We start from the raw sequence: 18,113 nt of genomic DNA, 5'->3' as shown, positions 1-18,113 counted from the left end.
TCCGCGCTGCAAACCGCCAGAAACAATTTCTTTGGAAGAAAGTTTTTGCTGTTATCGTTTTATACCAAATAGTGTCTATGACACAGATTGAAACAATTTTTTCCCCCTCAATTTGCAATGCAAAGTAACGCACTTGACTGAAAAGTTACTGCTTGGATCAAATGCAGAATATTTATGTCATGTCTCTTAAAAGGAATTCTTACCATTCCTGATCCAATATTGCTTCTCTTTGGCACAATCTGTATTTACTTTGGCTGAATGCATTTAGCACTTTCGTTGTTAAATTGTCATTAGCGTTTTGTTGCTGAATGAGTTAGATCATGACCTATTTGCAATGTAGTATAACACACTGAAATCTCCTAGTTAGAATGAGTAAATTCAAATTACTCAGCGAGTTCCTGCAATATATATAGGCTTTTTTTTTTTTTCTAATGAAGATTTAATGAAAACAATCAGTCTAACAGAATTCTCTAAGTTGTGAGATTTTGACATCAGTATTGTAAATTATGCTTAACGACACCTGCATTAAAGTAGATTTAATATGGCACCGTAACCTTAATTTTTAAAATTTAGCACAGCAAGTGCCACCGTGCCTCTTGCTGCAAGACACGACTCTCAGCTCCTTTAAGTGCATTTTTAATAGCTCCTGTGAGAAGCATTTCCGCAAGCAGAACATTTTATTGTTGCTAAATACCTCTCGCTCTGTAAGTCTCTCTGTTGTTTGGAAATGAAACTTTAAGGCACAAGTCGAAACAATTCGTCAACACCGGGAACGTGACGCCCAGATTGAACACCCCAAACCCTAAGGATTCTGCACCTGGATGGGCATAAGGGTTTCATTCATTAAGTTCCTGCTGCTGATCTCAGTGTGGGGGTCACACACAAGGATAAAAATGCAAACCCAGAGCCCAAGCACCAACCAGGACACCTCGCTGCCCCGATTTGCCATCCAGACCCCACTCGTTGATGTTTGGACATTTTCTCGTGGAGTGATGCTAAACAGGCACGTCATAAAAAAAAAAAAAAAAAAAAATTTTTTTTTAAGCTAAAAAGGGACCGTAAAAAAAAAAAAAAAAAAAAAAAAAGTACCTGAGGTTTCTAACTTTGCATATCAGCTCCTGGACTTCTGGCAGGGGGGAAAAACAAGCTTCTTGAAGGGGAAGCTTTCCTGTTATACTACTGAGCATTCATTCCCCCCTCAGCCCTCGCTGCCAGCCCTTCCAGCATCCCGAGGAATGCCGTTTACATCCCTCCCCACACCGGTGTTTCTCAGAGGGAGGGAGGGTGCCAGGGGGCAAGGGGGGGCGTAAATCATACCTTTTTCTGTCTGAAACTACAATTCTCATCTAGCAAAACAATGCCAACGGTGCGGAGGAAGCTTTGATTATGCAAAATGGATGGACACACCGTGCCTGGGTGGTTTTTTTTTGTTGTTGTTGCTTTGTTTTTCAATAGGTTATAACCTAAGGAGTTCCTCAGCCGGAAAATCCCTCCCGCCTCCCCCCACCCCGGCTCTGTTTTCCCCTTTTCAAATGACATTGGTGGCACTCACTCCAGACACATTTTACACCTTAATAGCATTGTCTCCCTCATCATGCAGGCTCCATAGCTCTCCTCTTCCCCTTTTATTTCAGGGCAGCTTCCCCTCTCCCATCTCCCAGCTCAGGAACAGCCCGGCAGGCTCGGCAGAAAAGAAGTGGGATTTTTTTTTTCTTTCCTGCGTGACCTCTATGCATTTTACTCCGTGGGAAGAGCAACGTGGAATGCACACTCAGCAGGCAGCGAGACCGGAGCCGGATTGTCCTCGAGGCATTTCTGCCATAAAACGCAGGACTTATCCACAGTATTTCCACCCTTGGTTCTGCTCCCCCCACCCTCCGGGTCCCATCACCCCCCTCCCCACCGCTGCTGCCAACCTGGGTGCTCTCAGGAACAGCCAAGGAGCCAAGCACAAGCAACAACGGGCACCCGAACAGCAACAGCTCCCTTTGTTTCCCATGCAAATCCTACCTCCGAGAGTTGTCACATCTTCCTCCCAGGCGAAGCCTAATTAGGAATAAACAGAGATCCAGCCGAATCCTCCAAACTGCCACCAGTTGTTAAGCGCTGTCATCCTTCCCTCACGGTGCTTGGAACCTTTTTGGACCCTTAATGTCACCACCTCTGCTAACTCATAGCTTAGTTCTCCCTGCTCAAAATGTCTGAAATAGTTTGGGAGGACAATAGGAATGACAGGCACACTAGACAGCCATGCTTGAAAATTAGTTATCTCGAGCTGACTTAAGGCTGTTTCGTCGTGCTTTTAAGGCATGCACTCGGGAGGGTTTATTAACCTAAGCTGGACGTGCCATTCCTGCTTTTACTCAGCGCCGTAACAGGATGGCTGCTCCAAATGCAGCGCTAGCTCTAACCCCCTTCATCCCTCCCTAGCTTTTAAACCTCCCCGGGAGGAGAAATAGCTTCAGTCATCCTTAAACTTACAGAGGCTACCCTTTCTGCAGAGCAAGGGTTTCACACATTGTTTTGAAACTAAGGAGAAAAACCACTCCTGGGGAAGGGGGAAGGTGCCAGTAGCTCTCACCGCTGATGCGAACGGCAAAATGACCGTGACAGCGTCCGCCCCCGCCGCGAGCTGTCGCAGGAGTTAGTGAAAGTAGTGATTGGAAGCTGAAAGTTCATAAAACTCGTCACATAAGGCAGATGTGGCAGCAAGAGAGTCAGGAAAGGGGGGGAGGGAGGTGTCATTGGACCCTGTATTGACAGAATTAATGATGTACGCTGCACTTCCCACAAGGCAAAATGGAGTTTTTTTGGGTGGCGGGGTCTTGTAATTTAAATTTGCAAGTTGGTAGCGCCTGGGATAATGATGAGCAGAAGAAAGGGGAGCCATGCATGGGATTTGCAGTGCCCAGGATGCAGGGAAGAGGGGAGGTGAGAGGATGCTATCACCGGCTGCCGTTCTCAGTAAAACCACCCCCATCTTTAGATCCCCCAGGTTAGAAACACGGGTGCTCTGCCGAGACCTTGGAGCCCCTTTTTCTTCTTGGTTGTCAGTTAATCACCATCCCGGGTCAAGGTGGATCAAAGCTCTTTAACATCTGCTGGCAGTTGAGTGTTGCTGAGCTCAGTGTGGTCCCTAGTGGGGAGATGTAAAAGCCACCAGCAGAGACCTGTCTCTGCCAGCAGCAGTGGCATGGGGGCTGAAGGACCAGAGGGGTGATGGACCCGGTGCCAGGGCAGGCTGGGAGAGAGCAAGTGGGGAGTTAGTGCTTTTGCTGCTTGTTCAGCACCTGCCTGGATGTTTTTTTGGTACCACCCAGTTCACAGCCCTTGGCTTAAAATGAAAATACAAATGTCTCCATGCCTGGAGACATCTCAGAAATGAACGGCATTTGGAGAGGTTAAGGAGGAAAGCTGATCAAGGTGAAAACCCATCGGTGGCTGCCTCACACCGTGGGACTGAAGGGGTTAAGAAAGTACTAATGGCAAATATGCATTAGGTTTTTAAATGATTGGGGCCTGAGGGCACTGGGGGTTGGTTCAGGTGTGAGCCTTCTCCTTTGAGCAGCTCTGGCGTGGATTTGTGTTGGTCCTTTGCACTGGTGACTGTCACAGACTATTTGAAAGTCTGCCTTGCTGAGAGGAGGCTGCTGGTCTGTGCTGACCCAGCTGGTAAGTTCTGCCTTGCTCCCAGGGGAAAATCACAGAATCAGAGAATGCCATGGGGTTGGAAGGGACCTCTGGAGATCATCTAGTCCTACCCCCTGCCAGAGCAGGGCCACCCAGAGCAGGTTGCACAGGGACGTGTCCAGGCGGGTTTGAATGTCTCCAGAGATGGAGACCCCACCACCTCCCTGGGCAGCCTCTTCCAGGGCTCTGACACCCTCAAAGGAAAGTTCTTCCTCATGTTTAGGTGGAACTTCCTATGTTTCCTGATGGTGAAATGGGCAGCTTAAACCCCTCTGTTTTTCCACATCGCTTCCTGCCACCGACACACCAGATGCCTCCACTGCCAAGGGCTTTACCAAAGAGCCCATCAGCGCATGTGCTCAGTGTGGGCTACGGGTCTCCTCCTTCTGAACTGGCCTTCATGGAAACTATTGAATGAAAGCAAGCTTGTTGCTGGTGCAGGCCAGCCATAGATGCTGATGGGGACATCTGGGGATACCACAAGCATGACATTTGTCCCCAAATCAACATTTCTCCTGTGCTTGCCCAAACTTTGCTTGCTGTCACTCTTGGGCAACCTCCCTTCTCTTTTCCACCCCCTGCACCTTCCACAGTCAGTCTCTTGGAGGGAAGGTCTCAGGGCTACAGTTTTGTTTCTCAGGTTTGCAGTGGGGGATTATTAGCATCTTAAGCTTCTCCCCAAATTGGTGGGAGCACAGGGGACTTTTAATTTTGTAGGCTCGAACCTCAGGGTGGACCATCACACGCAGACTGCTAGCATGGCTGCCAGAACAATACCTGCCTTGTGAATAATTTAAAGAATTTTTTCACTGCCACTTATCTGGCATTTTTCAGAAGTACTGCATTCACCTTAAGGCAGAAAAAAAAAAAGGGGGAAAAAGGAAAAGTTCTCCTTCTCCTGAGCAATATACTTGTGTCTGTTTAAGGGGCTCACTGTGCAATTGATTTGTGAGTGGGATGACACAGCAGTTCAAGAGATGTTAGAGAGATTCCTGTTGGAGACACACAGGTCTGTGAGTGCTGAGTGTCTTGGTGATCTTTTGAGAGATTTCAGTACTGAAATGGACACAACAGTGTTCAGTGACAGGTTAAAGCAAGAAGAGGAGGCTGAGGTGAGACCTTATTGCTCTCCACAGCTCCCTGAAAGGAGGGGGTAGCCAGGGGGAACTGGTCTTTTCTCCCACGTCACCGGCAATGGGACAAGAGGAACCGGCCGCAAGTTGGGCCAGGGGAGGTTTAGATTGGATATTAGGAAAAAAATCTACCACCAAACGGGTTGTCAAACATTGGAACGGGCTGCCCAGGGAAGCAATGGAGTCACCATCCCTGGAGGTATTTAAAAGCCAGGCAGATGTGGTGCTGAGGGACATGAGTTAGTGGTGGGTTTGTCAGTGTTAGGGTGATGGTTGGACTCGATGAACGGAAAGGTCCCTTCCAACTGAGACAGCTCTATGACTCTATCATTGCCACCCATGTTTGCAGTTCACCAATTACATGTTGCTGAATACATAAAAAAAGGGATGAGTATCCCAGTTCTCCCCTCCCTTATGCAGTGAATAAACTACTTGTGGACCTTCCTGAACCCAAAGGCTTCACTCCTTTGCAGTAGGTTAAAGTCACTTAGGCTTGGTGGTCATCAGGTGATAACTATCTGTGAGAGCTGCCTCATCCAACAAACAAGATGGATTTACATTAGGTGGTAATTGAAAGGTGGGTAAATGATTTAAGGTGGTCATCACGGAGGTTGATCAGAAAGTTCTAGGGGCTGATTTGTTCAAAATGGTTTGGTCTTAGAGAGATATTCTGAGATCCTCCCCCTTTCCTCAGGCTTTTTCTAATCACTGAGGAGCAACAGCAGCTGCCATCAGTGATGGGACTCATGTGCTCCCTACCCTTGCCACGGCTCTACTGCTGGTGCATTTTTCCGATGCACCAATCTGCTCCTTGCTGGAAACAAGATATAGAAAGCGAGGGAGCACTGATTTCATCAGGTATGGCAATTTTCTGTCTTCCTGGACTGTATGAATCTTGCTAAGGAGGATTGCCCTGGGAAACAGAGGGCTCACATGGGCTTTCACTTTGCCCTCCATCAGCACAACCATATTGACTTCTGCGGGAGCCGAGATTGTTGCAGCTCCTTTGCAAGCAATGCGTTTTCTCGGAGAGGGTCCACAGCTGCGGAGCTGAGCAGCAATTTAAAGCATCTCTTTCTGATGGGTATTTGCTTAGGAAACAGCCAAGGAAGATGAAGGAGAGGAGGAATTCAGAAGATTTGTAGTTTGCATGCTGACTCTAAGTCAAACAATATAATGAATGGGGCAACTAATGCATAATTTCATTATGAGTCATCCTAATTATAACGAGAATTTGATGGATACATAACTAGAAAGTGTAACTGTCTGCTACAAATACACATTTCTAATTGCACAGGGAAGTACACAATATAATTAAAGCTGCAGGTTACACATACAATAACCCTTTTTTTTCCCCCTGTGGAGACAAATTCTCTAGGAACAGTATGAATTTGTTTTGAAGTTGTGTGTCTATCAGACAGCATTCTTTCTACCCCCTTGCTGAGTCTTTTTCAAACAGCAGCAAGGAGTCTCTCTAATCCGTAGATACTGGGTGTGAGCGGCGTATTAAAGGAATTGCAGGAACGATCTATTGATGGTTCTTTCATGTTGGGTCCCTCTGCAGAGTGTCACTGGTCAACACAGCGAGAGCCTGGCAGAGCTACATGTTATGTGTATGGCAGGTAACAGCTTGTGTTATGTATAATTAGAGTGTTAAATGAAAATTAGTCTTAAAAAGGAGAAGGATCCTTCAGAAGTGGCCAAATTCTAGATACTCTTGGGCGTGACGGAGCCCAAGACTAGACTAGATACACATCTAGATACTCTTGGGCATGGTGGAGCCTGAACTCAGAACTGAGTTTTGCAGATGGTGACTGTTCCCTAGAAAGGGTGAGTCCAGCACGGGGGAAGATAAATTACCCAATGGTGATCTTGGCTACATGTGTTAATCCCAGAGACAGAGTCTTGTAAATGCAAGAATTATAAAGAAAGCTGGTTGATGTCGGTCCCTACATTTACATGGACCGGCTGGAACAGGTCCAGCGGAGGGCCACAAAGATGATCAGGGGGCTGGAGCACCTCTCCTATGAAGACAGGCTGAGGGAGCTGGGATTGTTCAGCCTGGAGAAGAGAAGGCTCCGGGGAGACCTTGTAGCGGCCTTTCAATACCTGAAGGGTGCCTATAGAAGAGCTGGGGAGGGACTCTTTGCCAGGAAGGGTAATGATAGGACAAGGGGAAATGGTTTTAAATTGGAAGAAAAAAGATTCAGATTAGATCTCAGGAAGAAATTTTTTACTATGAGGGTGGTGAGACACTGGAACTGGTTGCCCAGGGAAGTTGTGGATGCCCCATCCCTGGAGGGGTTCAAGGCCAGGCTGGATGGGGCTTTGAGCAACCTGGTCTGGTGGGAGGTGTCCCTGCCCAGGGCAGGGGGGTTGGAACTTGATGATCTTTGAGGTCCCTTCCAACCCAAACCATTCTATGATTCTATGATTTACAGCTCTGGCTGGTCTCCCTTCTTTTTCCTGTGGTAGAACAGGCAGCACCCATGTCTCCCACAACCTCAGAGAGCCATAGGTGACATGCCACCACTGGAAAACACTCAGCCAGGCTGTCCCGGGTGACTGGTCAGAAACTACTATCTTTAGCATAAAGTCAGAAATCCCTTGTTGGCTGATGGTGAAATGCAACCCAAACACTGATGGTGTTTGGCCAAAGTCCTACAAGTCTCTCTTGTGCTGAGAATCACAGGCCACCCAAGTGTCCTGGAAACATGTTCATTTAACTGAGTTATGTTACACCGACCAGCTAATCGCTTCCCCACGCTGCTTGATTGTCCCCCTTTATATGCCAACTCGGTCTTTTTCTTGCGTAGCCCTTTTTCAGCCACTTGCCTGGGAGAAAATAACTACATCTGGAGTGTTGTTAAATGACCCAGAAGCTGCCACTTTGCGGGCTGACGGTATTTGATGCAAATAGATGGCTTCTTGCTGTGAAAATCTCCTCGGTTGACAATCCATTGACGATAGTTGTCTGAGGAGTTAAAACACAGGCTCCTCTCTGCATATTCTTACAGAACTGCTGGAATTAAATTCTTCCTGCACGGTTTTAGCCGAGGCCTTCCACCCCCCATTTGTTCGACAGCTGCTGGTGCGCTTTGCTCCTTCTCTTTGCCTTCAGCTTTTGCCATCTGCCATCATTAAGTTGCCCAGGTGTCGGAAATCTTCTTGCACTTCTCTTGTAAACATTATTCTGCCTTCTTCTCCACTAACTCAACCTTCATTTATATAGAGGCTGATAGATCAGGCTGGCTGTTCTCAAAACATCTGCTACATTTCATACTTTATGGGGGCGGATGGGGAAGGGAGTATGTATACTTGCTGGCAAAAATAAAAATTGGTTAACTCTTCCTTCCCTCCCCATCTCCAAGAGCTTACTGTCTCCTTGCACTTCTAGATGTGCCAGTTAATTAATACTTGACAGTCGGGATGTTACCTAAAGCAAATATATCCTGAAGCACAGCTAATTTTTGGAAACATCAAAGCTTCCACCTCCTGCAACAATGCCCAGTGGTACTGAGGAGCAGCTGAGATGGGACATACCTCAAACAGTTATCAGCAAAGACAACAGAATAAACCTTTTTCCCCTCTTTAGACTGCTTCTGCTGGTGCAAACAGGGGCCTCTCCACTGACTTTGGTGTGTTTTCTGCTCAGACACAGGTCAGGCAGCCTTTTATGATTACCTGGAGGGGAAACCCAGCCTCAAAGAGCATCTTTCACAATGACGGGTAGTGTAAGCTATTGAATTCTTTTGGCAGAGATGATGAAATGAAATGATTTCTGGTGTGCCCAATCCCCCTCAGTAAATCACTGAAGACTGACCGTGAATTTGAACAGCAACAAACCTGAATCCAACAACCCAGGCTGCTCACACGGAGCTGCTTGCTGGACCCAGCCAACGTTTGCTGATTAAAGGCCGGTAAAATATGTATCTGAGGACACAGACCCAGTTGCTGGGTCCGGTCTCCAGCGCCAGCATTGAGTAATTCCAACAGGATTTTGCGCTCCACTGATTTTACTCTCCTTGGTTTGGGTATCTCAGGCTTTCAAAGCCTGATTTTTGTTGGGCAGAGATGGTTTCCTTGATTGAGTAATTCCAACAGGATTTTGCGCTCCGCTGATTTTACTCTCCTTGGTTTGAGAATCTCAGGCTTTCAAAGCCTGATTTTGTTGGGCAGAGATGGTTTCCTTCTCTGAACAGCTCTGCCGAGCAGCAGTGGCTGCCTGCTGCTTTCCCATTTGTTAGGCAATGGATTGCTGTTCAAACATGTGCAGCCCGTGTTGGTCTAAGCTCGGTGTGCAGTTCCCCAAATTCACTCCTCTCCTGGAATGTGGCGATCAGAGGTGGTTTCTTGCTCGTTCAGTAATTTCCCCAAGCGCTGCTCCAATCAGTGCTCCTGTGATTTCCTGGCTCTGGGAGGGATAACGCATTGCACTATTCACCTTCCACAGAAAAACCAAATTGGCCACTTAGATGCTCTCTGATTTCCACATACAGCACCCAGTTGTTTCTCCATCGACTCTCGATGGCTTTTTCTATCCACACTTCCCTATGTTAATATAACTTCTCCAGCAACTTTAGCGAGATATTGCTAGATAATTCTTTCCTCGCCTTTTTTCCACCCCCCCTGCAAATCATTTGCTATGCAGAATTTGCCTTTCTTCAGGATTCAAGTATCTCCTTTAATCTGTTCTTCCTTTTATTCTTTACTCAGCTGCTGCTTTTGCTTTGGTGGAATAGTCACTTCTCTGATGAAGCTCATGCTTCTATTTCTGTTCTCTCCCTTTTTGAAAGGTCTTTTTGCATCAGTGAAATGCCTGTTTGGGTTTCTTTGATGACTCGGTGCTGTATGCTAAGCTCTGCGCTCCAGGTGTGAGGGATCAAGTTGTGGGGAGAGCATGCAAAGGGGGAGGGAAGGGGATTCTGCTGTGCCCAACTGAGCTTTCAATGGAGCAACAACAGCAGGAGGCAGGAAAATAGCCTGGGAATCAGGATATGTGCTGTGGGGGGGATGTTTTGGAGCACCGTGCCTCAGTTTCCCCATTTGTTAGCCAAGAATAATCTTCCCTGTTTATAAAGTGCTTCGTGAGCTTTGCCTGGGAGAAATTTGGTCTTGTTAAGCTTGTGTTACTGCTGTCTTGCTGATAAACTTTAAATTCTGTCTCTATGCTAATCATAGAGTGGTTTGGGTTGGTAGGGACCTTAATGATCATCCAGTTCCACCCCCTTCTCTGGGCAGGGACCCACCCTGAGCAGGTTGCTCAAAGCCCCATCCAACCTGGCCTTGAACCCCTCCAGGGATGGGGCAGCCACAGCTTCTCTGGGCAACCTGGGCCAGGCTCTCACCACCCTCACACCAAAGAAGTTCTTCCCCAGATCTCATCTCCATCTCCCCTCTTCCAGTTCAAAACCATTCCCCCCTCATCCTAGGGCTCCCCTCCCTGACCCAGAGTCCCTCCCCATCTCTCCTGGAGACCCTTGAGGGACTGGAAGGAGCTCTAAGGTCTCCCTGGAGCCTTCTCTTCTCCAGGCTGAACAACCCCAAGTCTCCCAGCCTGTCCTCATAGGAGAGGTTCTCCAGCCTTTTGATCATCTCCGTGGCCTCCTCTTGACCCGTTCCAACAGTATGTGCTGTGTGTGAGCGGGACTGTGCTTAGAGCTGGGGGTTTGACTCCTCCAGGATGGTTTGGGGTTGTGCCAGGCCTGGGAAAGGGGTGGCAGGAAAGACTTGGTGATTTTTCTTCCATTTCTGCTGTCTTGATGTCTCTGGCTCTTGTGTCCATGATTGCTAAGGATGCTAAGGGTGGTGCAGCCATGCATTGAGGATGAAGAAGGGTTTTGGTGGCAGCTTCATGACCACCAAGGAGCCAGGAGGGACATGGCCTGGGCGGAGTTCAAAGCCCAGCCTGTTTGGAGAAAATACGTGCTGGCAGGGACAGGAGAAACCTCTCACAAGGTGCCTCTTTTTAATTGTATTGACCTCTAGTGTCCATTGACCAGGGTGTGTGGCTACTGCCGAAACTACCAGCGGAGGATTTATACTTGAAAATACTAAAAGTTCACCAGGATTCAAAATCTTTTCTCAGTTTTCCCCTGTAAATCTGGAGCAACCAGAGGGATTTGACTGTATTTACTGCAGTGGAGTTGTTTAGGATTTATACCACCAAGAGCATTGTTTTGGTCTTTGACACACATCTCCGAAGATATATGGGTTTCCTACAAAGTTATCTCCCCTCTGTGGAAAACTTACAGCCCCTGCACAAAGCTGCCACCTCTTCCCCATCATCAGCACAGCTGAGGACACAGGACGTGCTTGTGGATAAATGACTTTTTTTGGGGGGAAAAAAGTGGTATTTGGAAACCAAGCAGATGCTTTCCAAGAGGAAAAAGGGAGAATGATAAAGCTTTGCCCATAAAACGGGCTACAGGGATACTCCTTTGGCATAAACACACGTTTTTTCTTTGATAAAAGAAATCTCCATTTTCCATCCCCTCTGATATGATTTTCAATCTTGCGTATGCAAAAATATTAATGTATCATCAAAGGCTGAAGTGAAGAGGACTCCAGAGGAATTTAGCCAGTGACTTATCTCTGTTTTTAATTACCTAATGCTGTTTGTTTACATCTGTTAGAAATTATTTTATACTCACTCTGCCCATTGAAGTAATGTTTCATTATTTCTCCCCTTTAGGTAATTTTAAAAACAGGAAAAAAAAAAAAGAAAAAGGAACAATCTGTCCATAAATACACCTGTAATCTGACCTTTTCTCTGCTCTGAGGAGTTTAAAGTAGATTCTCTGAAATTTTGTGTCTGAACTTGCTCTATTTTGGGACTCTTAGAAATAACCTCGACTCTAAACGGTGGCCTGGGAGGGAGAGGCACAGAAGGGTGACTGCGAGCTCAGCCCCACCGGGATGAGGGACTGTACCCTTAGCAAAAAATAAAAGAGCACCAGGTGAGGATTTGTCCAGGAGCACACAAATCCTGCCCTTCTCTTGCAGGGGCTCCCAGCTGGACCTTTAGACTGCCTGTTTTAATGGTGAGCGAATAAAACAGACCCGAAAAGACCAGCCCCAGAGAGTCTTTACTTTGGCAAGGAATGTCCCAGCTCCAGCGTTGAGCAGCTGGATGTTGCAGGATCAGGCTCTGGGGAGGGCATTTTTGGCCACAGCTGCCTGTGTTTAAAGATGAAAGCACCCTGCTGTGCCTCCCGTACACACAAACACACCACATCTCAGCTCGCTCTTCTAATCCACTCCTCTAATCCACCCACAGCCACAGCAAGAAGGATATATTTTCCTTACTTCGTTTTCATGCTTGTATTTCATATACATCTTGGTGCAGGAAAGTAGTAGAAAAGCCCCAATCCCAAGAAACAGGCAATAGGACAAGAGGAAATGGCCTCAAGTTGTGCCAGGGGAGGTTTAGGATGGATATTAAGAAGAATTTTTACACTGAAAGGATTTTGGGGAGAAGAGACTGTCCCCCACTTTGCTACATCCTCCTTTCAGGGAGTTGGAGAGAGAGAGAAGGTCTCCCCTCAGCCTCCTCTTCTCCAGGCTGAACGTCCCCAGCTCCCTCAGAACTTCTCCAGACCCTTCTCCTTGTTCTCCAGACCCCTCACCAGCTCCGTTGCCCCTCTCTGGACTCACCCCAGCACCTCAATGTCTTTCTTGACATGAGGGAGCCAAAAATGGACACAGCACTTGAGATGGAGCCTCACCAGTGGGGGACTATCACGTCCCTAGTTCTACTTGCCACACTACTCCTGACACAAGCCAGAAGGCTGGTGACCTTCTTGGCCTCCTAGGCACACTTCTGGCTTGTAATCAGCTGGCTGTTGATCAAGACCCCCAGGTCCTTTTTTCTCCCTCTTGGCCCAGTGCAAAACCTCTTCTCTGGTGATGTTTAATGCTGTCTGACACAAAAAGGCTTGGGAAGGCCATGTGAGCAGGGTGGTCTTTTAAGCTTTGAAGAGCTTGGGGGGCACCCATTAAGCGTGAAAGGTGTTCTCTGGTATTGCATCATGGCCTGGTCTCTCCCTGTGGGTGTGCATGATGGTGTAGATGATGCAGAGGAGCACTAGGATGATGGTGGGGCTGGTCCTGGAGCGTAAAGCTGCCTGTGATGGGGCTTTGCTTTCCCAGGGTTCCTGCAGGAAAATTCAGGAGGAAGCCAAAGCAGGGTCTGTGTTGATGAGGTCAGTAATGAGACACTTTGATGTGTTTTCCAAGATAGGCTTTCAAGGAAGTGGAAATCCAAATTTTACCTTTCGAAGAGGTAAAGGTATCAAGACCCAATTCAGCTCCCAGCTCCACCAGTGTAAATACAGGGCAACTCCCCAGCAGTCAGTAAAGTTACTCCTACCCAGGCTGGTGGAAATGGGCAGAATCTGGCCCCATCAAACCCAGAATAGCATGAAGGATCCTTGATGTGGAGCCAATTAGGAAGCCAGTGTTACTAGACTGGTAGGAAGTGATGACTCTCCCACACACCGCGATGAGGAATACAGGTCTGAGTCCAAAAGTTGAAGATGTGCTTTTTCTTGACTCTCTTTTTGCAAAGAAGTCAATCATGTGCCTTAATTATTTCGGACAGCTCGGTCCTTTCAGGGTTCCCTTTCAGGGACTGCTCCATTGTGTCAAGAGCTGTTTAACCACTGAGCAAAAAGACACCGTCTGCCCAAAGTTATTCATGTGTTTTATTTCAGTAGCCTCTTGGTATTTGAGCTACTAGAACATTCCTTGGGCCACATGAAATATTTGAGACTATGATGAAATTTTATGCCATTAATTTTTACTATAGCCATTTTTAATGAAATAGAGGATCAAGACCCTGCGTTTATATATTTGGCATGATATATATGAGATATATTCTCTGCTGTATAATTACTACTGTCTGCTATAATTCCTGACTCCAGATGTAAAAATGCATTTTACTCTTAAAAACTTAAATCCTGAAGTGGGATTTTGCTCCAGAGATCTTTTGTCCATTTAACAGTAACACTCAATAATGTTTGAGTGTGATGGGAGAACCACCTAAATGTAACTATGAGCCCCGTTACTTTCAAGCAATATAGTTTTACAAAAGAAGTCTTAAATTTTCCTGAAGCCCTTCTGATTTCAGTGGGTTGACAGGAATATAAATGAGAAGGAAATTTCCCCCTTTGCTGGCATCTGATTTCTGAATTGGATTAATTATGACAAGAGCTTTTTTCCCTGCATAATCAGATTTGCTAAAATTTCCTTACTGGGTTCATAAAACTGTTTTGTGAAACAGAGAAAATGAAGCGGGGTTTTCTTTGCCACTAAGTTCCAATTTGTCTGAACTTTCAGCTGGACTCTGGTATCCTTTTAGGGTCTGACTTTGATAATAATCATGTTTTGGTTTCATTCCTTTCTCTTCTAATCCCAGTCACTGACCCTTCATTTTATTTTTTATAATAGGAGTAGGAGATTAATTGTCCATGCAAGGCTGTTTGAGATGGTCCTAGAACAGCTCCAGTGAAATGCACTCATTTTTCTTAATTTTCATTAACGCGTCAACTTTATTGTTTGCATGTACTATAAACAGTTAGTAAAATGCCATATTGCAGTCCTGTACAGTACAGCTTGGAGGTTGTCCCAGCAGCTATTTCCATGGCCTTGGTGCTCCAACATCTCATGATGGGTCTAAAAATGAGGAGGGCGGGTGAGATGCAGAGCTCTGGACAAGAGAAGCTGTGGCTGCCCCATCCCTGGAGGGGTTCAAGGCCAGGTTGGATGGGACTTGGAGCAACCTGGTCTGGTGGGAGGTGTCCCTGCCCGGGGCAGGGGGTGGCAACTGGATGGTCTTTAAGGTCCCTTCCAACCCAAACCATTCTATGATTCTATCAATGAAGAACATAGTAAGGGGCAAGCTCAAGAGTGTATCATTGGCCACAAGAAAGCAAAACCAAAGCATATAGATGTGATGTGACCTGTGCAAGGCACAGCATTTCTGGGACTGACACCTCTCCTTGGTCTTCTGTACTCCTCTGCCCTCATCTTCCTCCCTCAGATAAACCGCACGTCAGGCAGGCTAATGATCTCCTTAGGGCTTACTTATGCACTAGGTCTCTGAAAAGCTGGTGCTGTTTATCTTCTGGCAGGATACAATCCCATCTGGTGGTCCTGTGGGGTTGTAACATCCCCAAAGCAAGGTGAGGCACCACAGGTTTGAGGGGGAAAAGTCATAAAGCATCCCTGGCTGAGCAAAGAAAAAGGAGTTCCTTGGTGGGTAGGATGAAGGGAGGAGGGACAACAAGGGAGAGAAAAGATGTTAATATAAATAACTGGCTAACAAAAATTTAGCACACAGGAGCTTATCTGGTCCTCAAATCCAGGTTCTTTTCCATGAGTGACCGCAGGATACAGAGATGCTTAAGAATTAGATTCCCAGCCAGAAGGCTGTGAACATCTAATAGCCTGTTAGCAGCACCAGCCAGAAGCCTTTGGATCAAACACAAGCAAAACACATGTAATATTCTCAATTTTATTTTCATTTCTGATCACCTGCTTCTATGCACTTTGCCATTCTCTGGCCCGATTTAAGGAACAGATTCCCAAATTGCTGTGGGAAGAGATACAGCATCTAGTTCCAGTGGTCATGTGGAAACACAGGTCTTAGGTTATTTTTCTAGAACGTGGTGTGTTTGATCCTGTCCTTTGACACTGTAAAAGCCTGATTTCAAACCACTTCTGAAGTAAAGAATGTAGAAAACTCCAAACATTAAAAAAAGTAGAAAAAGCAGGTAATGGAGGTTAGCTGCTGTTCTGATGTGGCTTTGCTGGAGCCAGAATGTAGGTAATCTGTATCCAGATGGGGTATTGCTCCTCTCATCCCTTTCTATAGTACTTGCTTAATATATTTTAAGAGAAAAATGCGATGGATGTGACCAAGGGCTGGTTTGTCTGACCTCGACGTTACACAAAGCTTTATGAAGGAGAAGGACTTGTGTCTGAAGGAAAGGATGCAATACGGCTTCACCAAAGGGGTATTGTGTCAGATGAATTTGGTGATTTTTATTTGATAAGATAATTGATTTTCTTGACAAAAGCGGCACAGTAGATTTAATCTCTCTGGACTTCTACAAAGTATTTGACACAGTGAAAAGATTAGTCAAAGTGGAGAAAATGGGGATTAGTGGAATTGTGGAGGAAATGTCTGGAGAGTTAGGGAGAGTATATAATGTGTTTGGGAAAGTTTGGGGTGCAGTGGCTGCCCCTGGAGTCCCTTTGGGGTTGGTGGGGAAGGTTGATTGCATTTCTATTTCTAATGTTCCTGGCACAAAAGGAGAAGCTTTAGCACTTGTGGCTGAGATGAAATTAGAGTGGATTAGCCCAGAAAACTGTTTTTTTTTAAAAAAAGGGATGTTCTTGAGGGCTGCAGCAGGACAGAAGGAAGCGTGAAGACGGATGTAATTGCAGAAAAGGCAAGGCTGAGCACTGAGGGAATCATGCCATGCATGACTTCTGTGAAATAGGGTGTATCTTTTGGAAATGACAGAGAAGAAAGTGAAGTTGGCTGTTCTGGGGTGCACTGAGGGATGCTGAAGAAGGAATTTGTGAACCTATGTGACATCCAGTGTGAACATCACTGATCCAGGGCCTGATGAGACCCTGCCTGGAGAGAGGTAGTCAGTCCTGGCATACAAACTCAGAAAAGGTCTATTAAAATAGGATCAGCTGCAGAAAAATGCAGCCTTTATTTGGCTTTGAGAGATGTGATGGCTGTCTATAAATGCAGGGGGGAGGAGGGTTAACTCAGGGGAGTGAGAAGAGCTATTTAAACTCAAGAACAGCATTGGCATAAGAACAAATAGGTATAAATGGGTCATGGATAAACTTAGGCTGGAAATTCTGAGGTTTCCAGCCATCAGAAGAATGAGGCACTAAATTAGTCCTCTGGACAAAGAGGTGGAGGTAAAAACAAACTAGTTTTAAGGTACAGCTTCGCTGCTGGATGAAAGGGACCTTATGAAAGGGTGGCTTGTGATGGCAGCAGATGGGGCTCGGTGACGCAGAACCCCCTCCCAGCCCTCTCTTTTTCTGCTCTGAGATCTTTAGCTTCAGGATGATTCTGTGAATTCCTCCCCCCTCCCCCTGCAAGGCAGTGGCTGAAGAGGACTCAGAGAAGAGACTCTGCACCAGGCAGGAGGACAGAAAATATCTACCGAAGGCCAGCTCTGTGAGCCCATGCGTGAATGTCCCTGGTGTGCACGACGTTCGTGGGTGTCAGCATCTTTATGGCCTCTGGATGAAAGCAGCAGCTCAGCTCTGAGCTGAACACTCCAGCCAGGCAACATCCAGCTTGGCAGGCACAGCAGAGAGGCTGCTCTCTTCTTCCTGCCCCGCAGAAAAAGGGAAAAAAAAAAAACAACAAAAAACCACCCAAAAGAGTCAAGCTTTCTTGCAACTGAAAGATACATGACCTGTGACTGCAACTTTTATCTAAATCCTGAAAATAGAGCCGGTCTGATCCTCAGCTCCCAGGAAACCAGCAGCAGAAGGTGGAGCAGGCAGGCAGCAGCTCAGCCACTGCAGTTCTTCATTCCTTTTCCCTCCTCCATCTCTCCTGCTGAGTGACCTCCAGCTGCCACCTCTGTCTGGGGAGCAGCACGGAACCAAGCAGTGTCCCTTCGGAGGGCTGTGGCATCTGAAACTCTGCAGAGAGAGATCTTGGAGTCCTGGTGGACCACAAGTTGACCATGAGCCAGCAATGTGCCCTTGTGGCCAAAAAGGCCAATGGTCTCCTGGGGCACATCAAGAAGAGTGTGGCCAGCAGGTTGAGGGAGGTCATCCTCCCCCCCTGCTCTGCCCTGGGGAGGCTGCATCTGGAGCACTGGGACCAGTGCTGGACTCCCCAGTTCAAGAAGGCAGGGAACTGCTGGAAAGAGTCCATCAAAGGGCTACGAAGGTGATCAAGGCACTGGAATGTCTCTGATGTAGAAAGGCTGAGAGACCTGGGTCTGTTCAGCCTGGAGAAGTGAAGACTGAGAGGGGATCTCATCAATGCTTCTAAGTATCTAAAGGGTGAGTGGCAAGAGGATGGGATCAGGCTCTTCTCAGTGGTGCCTGGAGACAGGATAAGGGACAGTGGGTGCAAGATGGAACATGGGAAACTCCATCTGAACATGCGGAAAAACTTCTTTACTTTGAGAGTGCCAGTCACCTGGAAGAGGCTGCCCAGGGAGGTGGTGGAGTCTCCTCTGCAAACATTCAAAACCCGCCTACACACGTTCCTGTGCAACCTGCTCTGGGTGGACC

General features: G+C 46.8%; 1 protein-coding gene across 6 annotated transcripts in view; it reads right to left on the bottom strand.

Annotated features, from left to right (window-relative positions):
• KCNMB2 (potassium channel subfamily M regulatory beta subunit 2) overlaps window positions 1-18,113 on the bottom strand; it is a 154,802-nt gene that overhangs the window by 100,506 nt on the left and 36,183 nt on the right. For 3 of the 6 annotated variants that reach the window (XM_014938877.1, XM_014938880.1, XM_014938882.1), the window contains exon 1: window positions 2,011-2,565. The exons of 2 other annotated variants lie outside the window; for them this stretch is intronic. The gene's annotated coding sequence lies outside the window, so the exon portion shown is untranslated. Of the gene's footprint in view, window positions 1-1,916; window positions 1,979-2,010; window positions 2,566-18,113 lie in introns of those variants that run through there. One more of the 6 variants, XM_014938878.1, reaches the window with a different exon arrangement.

This window comes from Calidris pugnax, unplaced genomic scaffold, assembly GCF_001431845.1.
Source record: "Calidris pugnax isolate Ruff unplaced genomic scaffold, ASM143184v1 scaffold52, whole genome shotgun sequence".
Classification (NCBI taxonomy): domain Eukaryota; kingdom Metazoa; phylum Chordata; class Aves; order Charadriiformes; family Scolopacidae; genus Calidris; species Calidris pugnax.
The sequence above is the reverse complement of the archived record's forward strand: the minus strand, read 5'-3'. Positions and strand labels throughout refer to the sequence as shown.